The sequence below is a fragment of the Ailuropoda melanoleuca genome, chromosome 1 (assembly GCF_002007445.2).
Source record: "Ailuropoda melanoleuca isolate Jingjing chromosome 1, ASM200744v2, whole genome shotgun sequence".
Classification (NCBI taxonomy): domain Eukaryota; kingdom Metazoa; phylum Chordata; class Mammalia; order Carnivora; family Ursidae; genus Ailuropoda; species Ailuropoda melanoleuca.
This window is the reverse complement of record NC_048218.1, coordinates 192,848,566-192,866,178: the sequence shown is the minus strand read 5'-3', so window position 1 is coordinate 192,866,178 and position 17,613 is coordinate 192,848,566. Positions and strand designations below refer to the sequence as shown.

The 17,613-nt window shown below is 44.4% G+C and overlaps 1 protein-coding gene across 1 annotated transcript in view; it reads left to right on the top strand.

Moving 5' to 3' along the window:
* Window positions 1–4,456: 4,456 nt before the first annotated feature.
* PLXNA4 (plexin A4) overlaps window positions 4,457–17,613 on the top strand; it is a 537,871-nt gene continuing 524,714 nt past the window's right edge. The window contains exon 1 of the mRNA XM_034672299.1: window positions 4,457–4,581. The gene's annotated coding sequence lies outside the window, so the exon portion shown is untranslated. The remainder of the gene's footprint in view (window positions 4,582–17,613) is intronic.

Below are 17,613 nucleotides of genomic sequence, written 5' to 3'. Positions count from 1 at the left end.
CTTGTTTTTGTGCCTACATCATGACCTGCATCCAAGCCAGCACCAGCTTCCTCCTCTGAGGATTTCCCAAATCCTTCTCCTCTTCCGCCTAAAGGCAGCTGTCCTGGGTCAGAACCCCACCATGTCTTAACCAAACTGGACTTTTCCCGTGGCTTCCTAACTTGTTCTCCTTGCCGCTGGTCTTCCTCCCGCAAATTCATTCTGCAGACATTTAAACCTGGCTACCCACCCCCCCCCATACAGACTTGGAAACCCTTCCGTGGCACTGATTATTTATTAGATAAAGTCTATGTTTTCTAGCATAGTGTTTGGGAACTGCTNGTGTTTGGGAACTGCCGACTTCACCTTGCAAATGTATCTGCACCATACCTTATATTTTAATAATACTGCGCCAGTGGTAATTCTTCAGCTGAGCCCCACAATTTCTTACCTCTATGATTTGGCTTGTGTTGTTTTCTCTGCCTAGAGCAGCCAATGTAGTGCTTTTCTTAATTCCTGCCCCTTGTCTTTCAAGACTTAGCAGACATGACATGATGACACCTTTACCCATCCCATGGTTGGATTGGGTGCCCCTCGATATTCACATAATATCCCTTACCCTCCTCCAACGTGTACCTATCTCCATTAGAAGACTTCNAGAAGACTTTAATTTCTTTAGAGCAGGAACCACATCTTATTCATTTTTATAGGTTCAGTGCTGGTACTACAAAGCAAAAAAAAAAATATGTGTGTGTGGTGAGGGTTTTAGAGAAAACATGGTCTTTGGTTTTATTCTCAGAATAGTGGTGGGAAGCAAAATGGCCAAAGATGTAGGGTATCCTAATAAAGATGGACTGCTTCTTTGTGCTGATCCCAGGGGTCTTTTCCTAAATGCTTTACTGAGGTGCAGATGCTCAGTCAAGGTCAAACCGGTCTGCTCAACAGTTTCTCTGGTTCTGAGTTCAAGGTTGTAGACTCTATTCCCCAAAGGAGCTGTTTACGTGGCCTAGAGAAAATGTCTGTCCCAAAGCCACAAATGTTCTCATGACACTGGAGAGCCATCTTAGAAATCTGTGCCCTTGACCACAATGAAGAGCTGATGAAAGATCATGGAGAGACCAAACCCATCCTTTCTGCAAGAGAGGACACGCATAAAACTCAGTGTAACTGTCTGCTTCCCAGCAATGGTGGTAGAAGAAGGGGATAGAGGGTAAGTCCCATTTCAGGGAAGTGTGTGTGTGTGTGTGTGTGACACACTTGTTTTCTCTTCTGCTTAGGAAGAGTGAATCAGTGTTGGGACAGAGTCCAACAACAGACAGGGTCTACCAGGAGTAGCAACTGGCTTTCCCTCCCACGAGGATACTTCATCTCTCTATATCCATGGGCCTAACAAAGCAATCACTGCCTCCCACTGTTTCAATCTTTTACTCAATCACTTAATTATTTCTCAGGTCTGGGTGGCATGGCCACCACCCCAGTATTAACCCAGAGTATAATTACCCATCCTATTCCTCACCACTGCACCTCCTGTTTAGAGCTCTTAACTGGACCAAATTTCACCCGTCTTCTTGCTGTGGGCATAAAAAGGACCATGGGCCTCTAATCACTGCCTGGGGCCTTAGAGCAGCCAGCCATAAACTGCAATATCTGCTCGTTTATTCCTGTTCATTCAATTGGCTCCAAATTGCTCTGAACGAATTCTTGGGCTGCAGAAGAAGCTGTGCAGGCTTATTTTCATTAGTGTGGACACTGAGCAGGGGGAGAGGGAGAGGAGAGGGAAAAAGAAGAGGAGACTGTTGCCAGAGTTTTCTCTGCCCCCGTCCCCATCCCCACCTCCCTAGCTCCTCTGCACACAAGTCCTCCCTTTCTTGTAGGAAACAGGCCACTGTGGGGGGCCCAATCTTCTGCTGAGACCCTAGATCTTATTGGTATAGACCACCCACTCCCGTTCACAAGTCTGTGATGGGAAGGAGCTCTAAGCCTGTGCTCTCCTCCAGCAACATCATGCTCGAAGGTGGAGGTGCTCTACCTGACCGTGTTTTTATCCCTCCAATGAGGAGATAGAGAAGCTTGGTCAGGGGAGACATGGTCCCAATGTGGCCATTGGAGCAGGACAGCAGGGTCAACTGCCTGATAACCCTAAAAGAGTAATCACTTATTCCCCTCCTACCATCAACACTGTCCTCATGGGTCCAACTCCTCTTGGTACCCTTGGGCTGAAAGAAAGTCTCTGAGGTCAGAGCAAATGATTTCCCTCCCATGTGTTCTTTCTCGACTTCCTGAATTACTGTTTTTTTTGGCCTGGAAGTTTTCAGTGATGTCTGTTTGGAATCGTCCTTATATAAGAGAAGCCTGTTTCTGTTTGGTTCATCTTTTCCTGGTTGTCTCTGTCTGTAATTCTTTAAATCTGAAGGCAGTTATGAAAGTCTTATTTCACCTCCCTTGGTCTTCTGTTCTCTAGGCCAACTTGTCCTAATCCCAAGGGTTAAAGGTTCATGTAACTTAAGAGCCAGATTTCCTTTACTCAGCTCTCCTCAGCTTGACTTTACTGCCCTTTACTTATGCATATGAGTGACTTCCTTTAGATGATCCAATTTCTGTGTAAGACCTTAAAAATGCGGATGGTCAAGCTTCTTTTTATAATGGCCCACGCAGTTCTGGGGGCTGGGCTGAAGAGTTAAAGAGTGGTTCTTGTTCTCTCAAGCTTTCCTTATAAGGTTGGCGGATGGGCAAACTTTCATTATGGTTCATTTTTCTTTTTCTTTAGGACAGGGAAGAGGGGTATAGGCTTGGTGGCAGTTTTCAGAAGCCAGTTTTCCCATCTTAGTTTTATGAAGGAGGGCTTCCCAGAGGAGATGGGGCTGTGGTAGAAAGAGTCCTGGGTTTGTATCAGGACCCTTAGGTTCTAGGTCTAGTTCTTTGAAATCTTGCTGGGTTACCACGGATAAGTCACTCTACACGCAAGGTGTCATGTTTCTGTCTAAGGACTGGGCTCATCTTGCAGATAATAAAAACTAGCCAGCTCCAAGCCAGGCTTTTCTAACAAAAAGATCCAACAACCAGTATCTTCTACTGCCTTTTGTCTCCTAATGTTGTGGAGATGGTGCATTAGATCCAGGAGCTGGAGTGATTTGAAAAAGGATCCAGACCCTATTTTTATGTCTGTAAAAACACTTTCCCCTTGCCGTCTTTGACGTGGTTGGATGCTTTAATGTCTTGGAGCTTGATGAGCAGAGTGTCCGCTGCGGTAGACTCATCTCCCTGCCTCCTGTCTCTCCTGGGCTCAGCCCACAGCCTTCAACTCACAGAGAAAATGCAGCTTTTTTCTTTTCTTTTTTTCCCCCAAAGATCTTATTTATTTATTTAACAGAGAAAGACAGCACGAGAGGGGACACAAGCAGGGGGAGTGGGAGAGGAAGAATCAGGCTCCCAGTGGAGAAGCCCGATTCGGGGCNTCCCCCAAAGATCTTATTTATTTATTTAACAGAGAAAGACAGCCAGCGCGAGAGGGGACACAAGCAGGGGGAGTGGGAGAGGAAGAATCAGGCTCCCAGTGGAGAAGCCCGATTCGGGGCTCGATCCCAGGACTCTGGATCACGGCCTGAGCCGAAGGCAGACACTTAATGACTGCACCACTCAGGTGCCCCGCAGCTTTCTTCTAGTGATAGAGGCAGGCACAGGCTTGGAGCTCTACAGAAGTTGCTGCAAACCTGAAACCTACCCCAGGGGCACAGGCAGAGGAGAGAACAGGTTGACTCATGGGTACTTCCCAGAGCTATAGATTTTCTAGCAGCTGAACCAGATCTGCCTGGTAAGTCAGGAGAAAGGGCTGGCCAGAGGGCTGAGGGTGACATTGCTGTTCCCTACTCCAGTAGAATATTCTGGACATTATAGTTCAGGACTCTTAGGGCAAGCTTTTTTGTCTGTGTCACCACTTTTATTTGCCTTCCCTCTCTTTTTCCCTTGGAACCTCTTGCCATCTGTCAGCTCCCCACCTCATGGTTGATATTACTAGTGTCAACTTAAGTATTGCTCTATGTACCTGATTGCTTTTCTTCACAGACTCTCTCTGAGGTGGTCATTACTATTATCCCATCTAACCGAAGAGGATACTGAGGACCAGAAAATGTTAAGTCATTTGATTCAGGTCTCAAAGAGAGCAAAGAGCAGAGATAGGACTCAAACTGTAGTTGGTCTGATGCCAAAGCCATGCCTTTGTCACCACAGTGTAGCAAAGATGGAAATTGCATTGCAAGAGACCAAGGACAAATACCCTCTATAGGTCCCTGATGCCCAGACTTTGGACCCTCAGTGCTCAGCTCAGCCACATGCTCAGCCTCTCACAGATGCTTTCCTTTTAAAGATGTATCCCCGCCCTTCCTGGCAAGACAAGTGGTCATTGGGAAAGAGCTGGGACCACAGATTCTAGAGACCTTATATCTAGTTCTGGTTTCTCTGCAACTCACACAATGTGTGACCTTTGACAAGACAGTTGATTCTTGCCTTTCTGTAAAATAGGAATAACATCTCTCCTCTGGCTGTAGCCTGCATCTCCTTCCTACATGGCATGGCAGAAAGGGTCACGGACCTGGAATCAGGCAGGTGGGTCCTAGTTTTCAGCTCTGTGATACAACCACTGTGCGACCCCAGGCATTACTTTTAAATTCTGTAAGCTTCAATGGATTCATCTGTAAGGTGGGTTTAATAATATTTGCCATGACAATAGGGTTTTGTTTGAATCCAATGAGGTAACTGTGCTTTGGGAGAGGAAACTCCCGTGCGAAGGTGAAGTTGTGCCCACGGCATAGATGTGTGGGAGATTCCATGTGAAAGACTTTGAGTTCTTTGTCAGAAAGGATGTGCATAATGTTGTGGTTATTGGAAGTTCTGTGTTTAGCAAGGAAGTGAGCATGTTAGAATTTCCATGGTGCTCAGGGCTCTGTGCTATCATTATCATCCCCTTCATTGTCTGCTGGCATCTGGAAATCAATGCATCATTAGGGCTGCCGAGACTCTTACCTAGTCATTCACCAAGCCATCGCCGTGGAGGACCTTTGGGACAGGACAGAAGAGAGGAGAACAAAGTGAAGAGGATAAAAGCCCTCCAAGTTTCTTGTTCCTAGAGATCACCTCCCTACTCTGGTGACCTTCTGAATTCACTAGAAGCTTACCCAGGCAGGCAAAAACTACAGTGGAAGGACACACTTTGTAAAAGGCTTGTTCCAGGACTGGGTCCCGAACACTGGCTTATGGGTCCTAACTGAGTCATGGGAATCATGGAGACTTTGCACTAAGGTTGACCAACTCTGAGCTAATTCACTGAAGAAAGCTTTACATGTTGTGGATATTTCATATGGACAGAGAACTAAACTGAGGACCTGTGCATGGACAGAGTCGTGTCTTAGGCCATTACTAGCATTATGAAGGCCATGTTGGTACCTGCCTGTGCCTTTGTATTCAGGTGTGTCTAGACCTGATGTATGTCACATGGATGTATATCTAGATTATCCGATAAAATATTCTAGAAGAGGAGAGTCCAAAATTGCCCTAGGCAAGACATACAAGTATTAGCAAATTTAACAATCTGAAAGCCTAGATTCTTTCCTATATTTAAGAGATATTCTTAGGTTCTCAGGAAGGGGAAAATAGTTTGTTGACCTCTCTTTGAAGATACGCTATTCTTTTTATTGAAACTTGTTCTCAAGCCTATTAACATCAAGAATTGTGGAGGGCCTGAGATTTTATTGTACTTGCAACCTAGTAAGTTAGCCTGTTATTCTTTCAAGTTGGCAGAGGACATGAGATTCCTGGATTAAAGATGAAAGACATTACTACAGCAAAAGCAGTAGCCGCTTTGTCAACATGTTTGTGTTGGCCTCCTGAGCCCCATTTCCCACAGGGTGGGAATGAAGGTGGCCAGATTATACCTGTACACACAGGAAGTTCCATGGTAGATGAAGAACCCTGGGCTTAGGGAACCCAAATCTTTTATAACAGACAGTAAACATGCCTGCCCTTTGCTCTGGGGTGAGACCCCATCTCTATCTTCCAGGGCTGTTTGCTTTGAAAACATTCTTGAAAAGATGGTGTGGGACAAAGGACAGTCTGCACCCTGCTTGCAAGACATGCAAAAATGTAAGAGTCTGATGGAGAATTGTCTACAAAAATTCATCAGTTTTATTATGTTTAGGTGAGCAAATTCCAGTTTCTTTAACTTTTTGGCCTGAGTTCTGTCTCCTTCATGTCTTAGGCATTTGTTCCTCCTCGGGCTCTTACTATCTTTGAGTCCTGTGGTTTCCTACCTTCTGGACCAGCACTGTCCAGACAGACCTGATCCTCTGCTGTAGGGAACTTCCTGGGAACTTCCGTGAAGGAAGCATACCTCCCTGTTCAGGGGGCTCCAAGGAAACTGCACCTGGAAGACATATTGCCATCATCTCTTCAGTTCTTCAGTTCCAGAAAGATGAAGACAAATTGCAGGCAATTTAGAGACAAGTAACTGAGGTGATTAGGGGTGATGTCAGGGGGGAAGATGAAAAGAAGTGCTCATGCAAGCGTCTCCTCAGATTGTGCTGAAGAAATTGGAGGAAAGTGATGTGAGAGGAACCATCCAGGCCCCACTGAGCAAGGCTGAGCTTGTCTTTCTAGATACAGACCTCTGACCCTGTTCCTCCCTAGCCTGACCTCTCTTTGCACCAGTCTCCTTTTATAAAGCTCAAATGAAAATGGTATGTTCTTGTTGAGGACTAAGACCCATAGTGCATATTAATCACCTAGAGTGTTTGAGCGGTATATGCCATTTTAATAATGGAAAATTTGAGCAAGAATCTTAGAGAGCCTCATACTGAGCATCTCAGCCTACAGAGGAGGAAGCTGAAGCTCAGATGGAAAGGTGACGGATCTGTGGGTACGAATCTAGTTACCAGAAGCATAGGGCTAACTAGAAGCCAGGTCTCCTAACATCCAACTTGGTGCTATGGGGAGATGAACTGGTTTTATGTTGTTTAGTTTCTCAAGGGAAGGTGTAATTTTTTCTAGACAAAAATTCATCCAGAACATTTAGGACATAAGAAACTGTTAGGGTTACTTGTTATTTTAATGTGTTTTTGTTGTCAATGTCCATGCACTGAGAAAAAGTAATCACAAGTCTCTTTGGTTTCAAGTTCCCCTTTGGAGTTCCCTAAAAGAGGGTAAGTGCTTTTATACAGGCTCTCTGAGATAAAACGTGACATTCTTCCCTCACAGACCCCCTGGTGACTTTGTCTTCTTGCTCACTTTGGATGTTGACACTGACCGCTAAGTGTCCATGGGCTTTTCTTCTGTGGGCTGACTAGGGGTAGCCACAAGTTCTTTATTTTACGAAGTTCTCTTTTAGGTGTGGATGAGAAAATTTATCCCAACTTCCCCCAAATAAATTAAGCTTCCTCTGACAACATAGGTTAAGGGTGCCAATGCTTTTTGCTTCTAAGGAATCACACATTTTTTTTCAATCAAGTTACTTTAATTACTGAATGATTATTTACCTATCTTACAGGAATTAATATTAACTGCCAATCAGAGCTTTTGACTTGTATAAGACCATTGTTATCCCACTATGTTAAAATAATTCTAGGCCATAAGTTGAAACATAATTTTTTTTAGTGTGTCTGCGCAGGGTTATCTTAAAAAACAATTTCTGTTGCAGTTTTGGAAATATTGAAAGTAGTCTCAAGATACCCAGTACTATTTTCAAGAAACATTAGGCCCACAACCACTAACTACAGGATGAAGAAGCAGAAAGGATTTTAGGAATAATAGAGTCCAACTTCTAACTTTATAGAAGAACTGAGGCCCAGGGATTTGGTCACTTGCCTAAAGACACTGGCCGAGGCCTCTGGGAGTGACTCCCAGCCCTATTGATGACCCTCTTTTCTGGGAATAGCACAGTCCACGGGGAGGGCCCCGGGGCCATGTCTGGGCTGTTGTCCTACTCTGGTGGATCCCTCCAGGGTTAGGCCTCAGAGACATGTAGCCTCTCAATCCTGGTCTAACACTGGGCTTATTAGTCTCTTTCTTAAGAGTATGGCTTTGAAAACAGAGCCTGAAGTGCTCTTGAGATCAAGTCCATGAAGGGCTGCAGCATGGGTGGAAGGAATTCCATATTCCTCTGATGCTACGTGACTGCAGCCACTCTGTGCCTTCTCTTTATGTGTCTTCTTCAGCTCTCTCTTCAGTTCCACGAGATACCCCAATGTCCTTCCAGTGAGTTCTTCCTAAAAAATATTAAGATCATTTACAGTTGATTTCTGTTGCTGGCAACCAAAAGAACCTTAACTAAAGGAGACATGGGTTAGTAAATAGCAATATTGGCTTTAGAACCTGGGTCTCAGGGCTTTTATCCTAACACTCCTTCTTGTACAACATGCTGCCACTCAGAAGAATAATCTATACATCCTCAGTATGACCTGTGCTTTGGATGATATGATGATTATTGGACAATGGACATTATAGGGACGCAAGAGTCTTCTTTCTGGGAATCCTTATTGAAAGCTCCTTTGAAAATTACGAGTTAGAGGAAACAACAATCACACACATACCTAAACTCTCTGTTGCATTAAACTAGAATAATGGATTCCATTTACTTTAAAACGAGATATTATTATAACACAATCTCTAGGGCAGATTCACCAAAGTATTCATCTACAAAATAGACAGTCCCTGAATTTTGGACAATCTGTCACTGGTGTGTTTAATAATAACACTTCATTTTCTATGAGTTCCTGGAGGGAGGCAAGTCACTGCACGATAGACAAATGAAAATACTTCTCATCAAGGTTGTGAGGGAAAAAAAATAAATTTTCTATTTTACTACTGTCCCTGGTCTATCAATAGAGAAGCCAAAGCATTGAGCTCATTTAATTGCTCCAGATCCACTGAGGGGAGGCAGAGACAGGGTCAAGGGATGCAGTAGAATGAGAACTCATGTGTTTGCTGGTCTCAAAGCTTGGGCTTAGCTTGAGAAATGTATTTTGAACAAGAGGAGAAAGGAGGTTTAGTTTGTATATTATTTATCTTTATTCTCCCAGGGCTTAGCACATAAACAGGTGCCTAATAAATATCGAAGGAAAGAAGAATGGAAGGAAGGAAGGAGGGGAGGAAAGAGGGAGGGAGGCAGAAGGAAAGAAGGTCTGCATGCTGTGTCAGAGGCCATGAAAGGAGTGCTCAGTTGAAAGCTGTCCTAAGAAGTCTTTGGGAGACATGCCCAGGTTTATTGATGAGGACACATTGAGAAACCTGTAGCCACCACAGCTGAAATTGGGTCTAATCTATGGGGAGTGGAGAAGATGCCGAGCAGGACAGACAAGGAGGGAAAAGGAGAAATCAAGCAGAAACAAAGCAAAGGTGAAGAGATTGACCTTGACTCTGGAGAAACAGTGGCCTGGAGCATGGAGTGTGCTGTGTTCTTGGCTCTGCTGGGCTCCTTCCACCCACCTTGTCTTTCAGTCTCTCTCCTTGTCCAGGGTGCCCACTACTCTCCTGTTTTAGAAACAAACCAGCCTCCTGGACACGGAGACACCTCCATAGCCAAATAAGACTCCCATCCCTTTTTAAAGGGTTACCTAGCCCTTCGTGTCTTAACAGATTTAAACCTTGGCCTGCAGGACTGACTTTGTTGATGGAATTCAGATCATCAGCCAGAGGATTGGCATGGTTTTGCTTGGTGCCTTGAAATGAATCTCTCAAATTGACTCTCACTGGCTTCTTCCTGCTTTTCCCCAAGACATCCGTCTTCTTCCTACTTCCTGACTCAACCCTCCTCCAGACACCTGGGCATGCCTTGCCATCCATCTGTCTGGTTTCCTGCTGCTTACTACCTGACTGCTGAGCCAAGCTTGAAGGAGTCTTAGTAGCAAGCACATATGCACAGAGGGGATTGTTTGCTCCGTTCAAAGGGCATGTGTGCTGTTCATGCAGCACGTAAGGGGCTCTTCTCCGAGTCAAACAGGCCTGCTCCTGGGATGAGTGGCTTATGCCTTGGGCCCAGCATGGCGTGGCCTCCTTTCTTGAGATGTAACTAGTGCTCATCAGTGTCACAGGCAGACCCATGGCACCGTAGAAAATTTTAGGGAAAAAGAGTTAAGAGGAGCAGCATGGGGATGGATTGAGGTGGATAGAATAAAAAGAAAGAGAGGAAAGCTAACAGGATGAGGATGAGTCCATCTGGCCACAGTGGTTAAATGTCAGTCAAGAGACACTTGCAGGTGTCCGCCAGGAGCAGGGTCACCTAGAAGATTCCATTTTGGTGTTTGGGGAATAGGCAATTAGGACCCAGTGGGAAAAATTTGAATCCCACAGAATACCATAATGGATGAGGGCAAGCAGTGCAGTTTAAGGGTATGAAGAACCTGTGTGTGTGTGTGTGTGTGTGTGTGTGTGTGTCTTTGTGTGTGTGTGTCTGTGTTTTCCAAATTGATGGGAGGCTAGCCATTGAGACTTTGTTAAAGAGCCCACTATATCAGGAAACTGTTACATTTTTATAAATCCATATCAACTTCTGCTCCAACCAGGCCGAGTGCTCTCGTATGACTCTGAAATCAGCCCGTTTCAGGGCATGTCAGACCAGTACTTTCATCTCTTAGTGCCTCGGTTGCCCTTCCAGATGAGTATTTCATGGGTGCACCCTCAACTTTGCTTAGCTCTTTCAGCTATATAGCATAAACACTTCAAACTCCTGCCTTAATAAAATTGCAAATCACATTGGATGACGGACTTCCTGGGTCCAAATAGCGAAGGGTAAACCTGTCAATGCCAAGATTCTGTCTGCAGGATAGAAGTAGGCTCCCCTGTGAAGTGCTTTGGTGGGGTTCCCACTAGACTTGCATCCATTTAAAGCTCTGAGCTGCTCTGTTTTGAGATGAAGTGAAGGAGGTTCTTCCCTGAGTCGTGAATCTATCTGAGAATTCTCCTTTCTTTAGGCTCTGGGGTGCACGATCCAGGCTGGTGAGCCAGCTGCTGTAGTTCCCAGTCCTTCCGGGACAGGGTAGTGCAGCTGCAGCCCGAGTGTCCCTGGCTCAGAGAGGGATGCTGGCATGGGGACCTTAGCAGGGGGGAAGCAGCAGACAGGGAGAGCCCAGCACTGGATGCAGGCGAGCCAAGCCCGGAAAAGGCAGTAGCATCTGCCAAGTTGATAAAGAGCACTGCCACCGATCTTGAAATCAAGTGAGGAAGGAAGGGGGGGGAGGGGGAGTGGAGGGGGCCGAGGTCCCAACAGGGGAGCCACAGCACTTCCCTTCTGGTGTGATTCCCGGTATGCGTGGCAGACAGACTCATTCAGAGAAAGGAGGTGGGGAGGAGGGAAGAAAATCAATTGTTTTTCATATGTATTGATTGTCTTCAATGAATCTCTGTGGTAATGTAGTGGGAGGAGAATGGAGGAGGAAAGGTCAGCCTCTAAGGGTGAGTGAGTAGCCATCCACTGTGGCAGGGGGATGGCGGTGGGCCATGAAGGTCACTGGACTGCAACCTGCCCACAGTGTCCCCCAGAGGATGCAGAGGGGACTCCACAGTGTCCCCCAGAGGATGCACTCAGGTCTATCCAGGGTTAGGTGGAAAGACCTGAAGATGCTTGTTTTAATGTCTGGGGTCAGAGTCTTATCCAGATGGATTAGATTTTTACCCCCTGTTGTAGAAAGTGATACACGTAAGAAAAGGCTACAGGGAGGAGTAATACAATAGAAAAATGCCTAAGTTCATCAGAGTGTTGCAACTATGCAATGTTACCACTATACATGGTTTATATGGTTGTGGTAGAACTGCATGCATATATTGTATCTACGTTGTATCTTGTGTTTGTTTTGTTTTGTTTTGGCTTATCTGTAAAGTGCATTTTCCACATTATTAAAAGCTCTTTAAAGCATTATTTGAGAAAGACTTTTTTTGGCATAAAATAATAAATGGCCATTATAGAAATTTGGAAAAATAGAAAAAGGAAGTAAAAACACTCATAATTTCCCCACCCAGAAATGATTCCCCTTGATATTTTAGTATATTTCATTATAAGCTTTTTTCTATGCATATAAAGTTTATTTTCCTCCATGAATTTTTTTTTTAAGATTTTATTTATTTATTTGACAGAGAGAGACAGCCAGTGAGAGCGGGAACACAAGCAGGGGGAGTGGGAGAGGAAGAAGCGGCCTCCCGCCGAGCAGGGAGCCCGATGCGGGGCTCAATCCCAGGATCCTGGGATCATGACCTGAGCTGAAGGCAGATGCTTAATAGCTGAACCACCCAGGCGCTCCAATGAAATTTTGATCATGAAGTATATATAGTTATGTTCTGATTTTTCACTTATTTTTTTTAAAGATTTCACTTATTTATTTGAGAGAAAGGAGAGAGAGAACAGGCACAAGGGGGAGGGGTGGAGGGAGAGGGAGAAGCAGCCCCCCCCAGCAGGGAACCCAATGCAGGGCTCGATCCCAGGACCCCGGGATCATGACCTGAGCTGAAGGCAGATGTTTAACCAACTGAGAAACCCAGGCACTCCAAGCTTTTTCAGTTATTTTATTAAAAATTTTTACATCGAATTTTTAATGTTTGTATTATATTCTATTGTACATGTACACCAGTCTTTATTCAACAGATCTGCTGTTATTTCCAACGTTTCGTTTATCATGAACACAGTGTTGGCTTTCTTTACATCTGTCTTTAACCTCCTCTCTTCATACCTAGAAAAGAAGATCATTTTTTTGTAGATGGGTCTGTGTTTTTCCCTCAGTTTCAGGTAGAAACTCCCATTCTCAAGCCAGTGGTGCTCCACCTGTACAAAGCCCGTGAACTGGGCTCTGAACCTGCCGGGAGCCTCCTATCCTAGTGGTCTTGCAACAATACCCATCTTTTTAAATTAAAAAAAATTTTTTTGTTTTAGTTAAGTGTTTTTCTAGAACTTTGCTATCTAATGTATTAATATATACCCACTGGCTATATGTGGCTCTTCAAATTTGAATTCATTAAAATAAAATTATAAATTCTGTTTCTCCGTCACACCACTACATTTCAAGTGCTCAAGAGACACATGGGATGCATGGCTACCATATTGAACATGGGAAGTTCTATAGGACAGCATTAGGAAAGCAATTACCCTGAGACTGCAGCAGTGACAAAGCAGGGGCCAGGGGGCTGACGCATCCAGAGAGACCAGCTGTTTAGGGGTGAGCGGCTGAAACACACCAGGTAATTCAGACAGGGCTTGAGACACAAGACACACACCAACACTTGGGAAAAAAAAAAAAAAAAACAAACACAGCTCCAAGCCATTCACATTCACATTTCAACTGTGTGCCGGCATCCAAATTCAAACTTCTGCCTTCCCAGCTAATGGCATCAGTCAGCTTTATAGAAAGGCCTCCAGGCTTTAATTACTTTGGAGACAGGCTGGTGGCCGAAGAAAATCTTGTCGCACACAAGTATTTGTTTGGGAGGCAGATTCTAGACCCCGCAGGAGACTGTGTTTAAAGATCCCCTCCCCTGTCAGGTCCTCCTTGTGCACTGCATCTTCTCAGAAGCCATCAGCTCCGTGGGGAAGAAAAATGGAGGTATCTCAAGGCTCCACGCCTCAGACTGGCCACTGGACCCTTAGTTCCAGAAGAGCAAGGGCAGCAACCGAGCTTGTCCTGCTCAGGGATGAGTCCCTGGGGCAGGCACCGTGCAGGTGCTCCCTCGTGTTTGTTGAAGGAATGAACCGCAGTGATTTTACAGCTCAGACTCATCTGCTCTTGGTCTTGACGTGTTCCCAAAGGACAAATGAATGTATTTTAGGGGAGATTATGAGATTTGGGACTATAGATGGTTTTTCCTTGTATTCTTTCCTAATATTAATGTTTTTTGTTGTGTAGGATTTAATACCTACAGAAATATATGTGGTGTCCATGTAATAAAGTATTATATGCAAGCGTTTAGGTAATAAAACACATACCAGTGAAGTTAGTGACCAAATTAAGAAGCAGTTTTACTGCTACCCAGGATGCTACCTGTATTCTCCCCCTAGATTGCTCAGCCCTGGGGTTCCACAAAGATAACCAGTATTTTCAATTTTATGTTTACAGTTCCCTGGACTCTTCAAATATAGTTACATCTCCTCATCTGTGTGACTCATTAAACAACATGTTTCATTCTGCTTGCTTTGGAGTTTAAAAAAGACACATTGATTATATCCTTGGAGACTTGCTTTTGATTCAACATTTTTAAAAAGATTATTTATTTATTTGAGAGAGAGAGCAGGCATGAGTGGGGGGGGAGGGGCAGAGGGAGAAGCAGACTCCCCGCTGAGTAGGGATCCCGACGTGGGACTCCATCCCAGGACTCTGGGATCATGATCTGAGCTGAAGGCAGATGCTTAACCAATGGAGCCAACCAAGTGCCCAACATTTTGTTCTTAAGATTATCCTGTGGCTATGGGTAGATGGAGGACTCTCATTTTTGATGGCTACTTAATATTCCATTTGCGTCACTATACCAAAATGTATGTATTCACTCTCTTGCTAATGGACATTTGGGTTGTTTCAGGCTTTTGATTTTAATATTATATTTGCAAACACCTTGCACTTTTCCAGCACACATGTGAAAGAATTTCTCCAGGATGCATACAGTATCACTCACTGATAATGGATGTACTTTTAACTCTCAAGATGTTTTCATATTGTTTCCCAAAATGAATGCATTGATTCTTCCTCCCCCCAAATAGAGTTCCAATTGCTTCACATCCTCAGTACTGCTTGTTATTCTCAGGTTTTTAATTTCTTTGCCAACCTGGTGGGTATTATATGGTATTTCTTGTGCTCCTAATTTATAGTCTCCTGTTAACTAATGAGGTTGATCATCTTTTCATAGGTGCTTCTGTTTTCCTGTTTCCTCTTTGGTGACATCTCTATTCATCTCTTTCTCTGTTGGATTATTGTCTTTTCCTAAATTGACTTGTAAGAATTACCTTGGTGTTCTGAATACTAATCCTTCACTGATTAAATATATTTCAAATGTTTTCTCCCACTTGTCATTTACTTATTTAATGCTATCTTTTGATAACTAAAAACTTCTTTTTTGAACAGAAGTCTTTGATTTTAGAGCAGTCAATGTTTATCAATCTTTTGTTTCTAAAGAAACCCTTTTTTATATTGAGTTTAAAGAATAGACTCACCTATATTATTTTTCTAAATGTTTTAATGTTTGCCCTTTATATGTAAGTCTTCAATCCACCCGGAATTGATTTTTATGTGAGAAGAGAGTAGGAATTTATATATTTACCTTCTTCTCTGCTTCCTAGCCTTGGATTTTTCACTTGTCTTGGTACCTTTTATTGTACATCCCTACTTTCCCCAGTGACCTGAAATGCCACTTCTGTGTCAAGGGTATGGATCTGTATAATAAAATCTTGAAGTCTGGTGAGGCAGGTCCCTCTACTTTATTATTCTTCCCAGGGAGTGTCTTTCACTCATTCTCAATGATCTGAGGAAAGATGGTGATGCTGTGTGCCCTAGATCATAAATCCCAGGGACTTGGAACTTGGACAATTTGCATGTGAAACTTGCTTATGGTGGCTGCACCAAGTAGACGAAACCAAAAACGTGTCTGTGATGCTAAGTTCCTCTCCTCAAGGTGGGAAATTCTGAAAGTCCTTTCGCCTTGGGCTCTACTTTCAATACCCTTCTAAGTCCTGAATTCCTTAGACAGAAGAGCCATCTGAGTGTTAGAGGTTACCCAAGGATAGGAAAAATATCATCATTTGGCTTGTAAACCAGATGCACTGGATGGGAATGTCTCAGGAGGGAAGCAGCGTGGTCTCAGCATAGCTTGTAGCTGAGACCATGCATTAGGAAGAGAACATGAGCAGAAATACCTTGCCTGAGATTCTCTGAGCAAAGTGCTTTTTTCCTCAAAGCCTCTCCTTCTTGACAAACAGACTTTAAGATGTATCTTGGGAATGTCTTTGATGTAGAAAAATCCGAGGTCAGTGACACAGGAGGGGAGGGAAGAAGCTATTCACTCATCCATGCAGTAACTATTTATTGAGCACCTACTGTATTCCAGGCACTGTTCTAGACACTGGAGATAGAGCCCTGAACAAGATGGACAAGGTGGGGGGAGGCAGGCAATAAATGAAAAAAAAAATAAACAAGATAGATGTGGATAATATTTATCTAAAAATTAAATTGCATGATGCTCAGGGCATTTTTCTCTGAGAAGGTCTGAATGGCAAGAAGGGACAGCTGTGGGAAGGTCAGGAGGCTCATGGTCGGCTCCTGGACCAGCTGGTGATGAGGTGCTGTTCGGGGAATGTGAACAGGCTGGAGAGTGAATACAAGGAGGAAGTGGTTTAAGATGAAGGTGAAAGACAGAGAGTGGTCAGATCCAAAGGGGACTTGCTCGCCAAACTCAGGAGTTTGGATTTTATTTTAATTGAACGGGAAGCCACTGGAGGGTTTTAAACAGGGAGTGCTATGTTATGGGTTAGAATTGGAAAGTGATTACTTGCTTCAAAAGATGAGGAAACAGGTTTTGGGGACCATAAGAGACTGAACTGAGACCAATTAACTAAAAAGCAGCAGAAACTCCAGAACAGGGCTCCCAGGCCCAGCCATCTTTAAGCACCGCACACTGCCTGCATCATCATTCCCTGTCTGTAGGTCTGTCTCTCCGTCAGGCTGGATGCTCATAGCAGGAAGCCCTGAGGCCTTGGTGACTTGTCTGCCAGGAGGGGCTGGAGGCCACAGGGACAGAGTGATTCAAGCTTTGATGGGTGTGGGTTTTGAGTGGCTGTGTCTATGATATCAGGCCTGTCTTTGAGGGCTTGTTTGGACTCATTGGAATATTTATCAAGGAATTATTCAATTTTCTGTAGAATTTAAATAGTTCCCCCACGTCTGGTTGTCTCTGATTATCCTATTACAGCATCAAGTTCATCCTCCCATGGCCTCTGATTTTCCCAGCAAATCCAGCCATCGATGTTTTCCCCTTTCTCTTTGCTGAGAAAATACCATAGCCAATAACTTGGTTCCTTAACAAAAGCCCATGGGTGGCGCAGCTGGGCTGAGCCGCTAGCACTTCTGCTCTGTTGTCCTGGGGAGGGCTCCTGGCATTGTCTACTGTGCTCTCACAGGTGGGCCTTCACTTACTAGGGGCTCACAGCCTGCACCCCACCATCATGTACCTGGTGCTGACTGTGAGGACCTCTTCAGGAAGCCATCTGCCCAACACCCCCTCTTCAGCTCTGTCCACTCAGTTCTTCCAGACTCAGCCCCATCTGTATGAGCCATGGAACCATATGCTCTTGGCCACCTCACTCAGCTTGGCCTTCCGCATGTTGTTGTCATGCTCCAGGCTGTGCATTCAGGGCTCTCTCACAGGGCCTGCCTTAGACCTGTCTGTGGTACAGGAGAGCCCAGGACAGGAAGCCAGGACAGCTGGGTTCTCATTCCAACTTGCTGTATGACCTGGTGTAAACCTGTCAGGACGCACGTCCGTAAAGTCAAAGGATTGCTCCACTGCTTCTCAAACTGCTTTTTTTGGGATCCCAGGCCTCTCTCTGTAGAAGCAATTTGAATTTTATTAAAAAATGATCTTTATAGCTATAATAGAAAAACACAACTCCAAAATGCGTTACAT